Source organism: Sinocyclocheilus anshuiensis, unplaced genomic scaffold (assembly GCF_001515605.1).
Source record: "Sinocyclocheilus anshuiensis isolate Anshui unplaced genomic scaffold, SAMN03320099.WGS_v1.1 scaffold3182, whole genome shotgun sequence".
Classification (NCBI taxonomy): Eukaryota; Metazoa; Chordata; class Actinopteri; order Cypriniformes; family Cyprinidae; genus Sinocyclocheilus; species Sinocyclocheilus anshuiensis.
Genome location: NW_015538129.1, coordinates 51,397 through 52,838, shown reverse-complemented (window position 1 = coordinate 52,838; position 1,442 = coordinate 51,397). Strand labels below are relative to the sequence as shown.

At 43.1% G+C, this 1,442-nt stretch overlaps 1 protein-coding gene across 1 annotated transcript in view; it reads left to right on the top strand.

Moving 5' to 3' along the window:
- Positions 1-279: 279 nt before the first annotated feature.
- nyap2b (neuronal tyrosine-phosphorylated phosphoinositide-3-kinase adaptor 2b) overlaps positions 280-1,442 on the top strand; it is a 29,152-nt gene continuing 27,989 nt past the window's right edge. Inside the window, exon 1 of the mRNA XM_016479763.1 lies at positions 280-914. The gene's annotated coding sequence lies outside the window, so the exon portion shown is untranslated. The remainder of the gene's footprint in view (positions 915-1,442) is intronic.

The window sequence follows — 1,442 nt, the reverse complement described above, 5'->3', positions numbered from 1 at the left end:
TACTTCATAATGTGATTTTTTAATTTAAGGCTTTTAAGGCTTGGCTTTTTCACTGTGTTGTTTACTGGTTGAGGACACTGGGAGTGGTGCTTACAGTTGTACAGTCTAATGAGGTCACACCCTGGACACCCACCCCGCCCACTGTGCCATGACTGATATATATTTTCCTGCCCCTTTTAACTACAGCCCACCAACAATAGCAGGGCTGCAGAGGAGCTGTCCTTGGTACTGATGGCTGGAAACGGTGTGAGCGAGTGCATGTGAAGGGGAGAGAGGAGGAGGGTGGAGGCGTGTTCTTTGTGTTGTACAGCCCGAGTTAATCTGCTGTGGCATCTACGTAGAGAGGAGCCGTACATCCGAAAACCAGCACTGCTGTGAGGTGCCCAGCACAGCCCTTGCTCAAGTGTGTCCTTAAACAAAAAACAAGGATTCATTTCAAAAGTTCTTCTCCTGAGCCTGTGTGGTTCATCTTGGAAGACTCGAGGAGCTTTTTGCTTTGTGCTGTAGTAAGACTTTTAAAAGTGCATGTTGGTGGGAATTAGAAAGGATGTTTTTCTCAAGTTGTTCTCAAAATGTTGTTGCACTCTAGCAGGTGTAGCATGTACAGATGAAGAGGAGAGCATCTTTTAGGCTAGATTTACGTGCATACCCAGAGGGCTGAAGGTTCTTCAGCTACAAGGAGCAGCAGACAACTACTGTCACGGCTACATTCTCCCTGCCTCCTGCTTTTTGCACCTGAAGCTTGGGAATTCGAGTTTATGGACCGGAGCTTGACTTTGAAATGGCTTGAAACTTTCCTGTTGGAATGGAGTTGGAATCTCAGGATACCAGTCCCAGGTGCTTTTGGGAAGACTACCTGAAATGGAGCTATCTGCAATGGCTGGCATTGTAGCCTACAGGGACCTAGTTCCTCTGTAAGTACAAAACTCAGCTGAGCATTTTATTACTTTACATTTATCCTTATTTTACAGACTTATGATTTCAGATGTAATTTTCTGGATAAACTTTCTCTTTTGATTTGAAACTACAGCTGCATTCTCACACACACATGCAGACTTAAAATTTCACCCTGGCATGGACACTTTTCTTTGAAGATGGTGTCTCCATCTGTCTAGCTGTTACCTAGAAACATGTATTGTGTTCAGTTTGGAAAATAGGGTCATCTCTCCTCATAGGGCCGATTGTTGCAAATACTGTCAAATAAATGGGGAGGATAAGATGAGATGTTGGCAGAACATGCTAGAGAATCTACCAAGGAAACAGTTTAAATGAGAGAGGATAGTGAAATTACAGGATTAATGAGTGTATCTGATGCTTAGAAACAAGCCATTTCACAAGCCACCAAAAGTGTGCTGTATAATAGCATCATGCACAGATGCACAAAAAGTGCAAATATCCTTAAAGGGTTAGTTCACCCAAAAATGAAAATCCTGTCATTAATT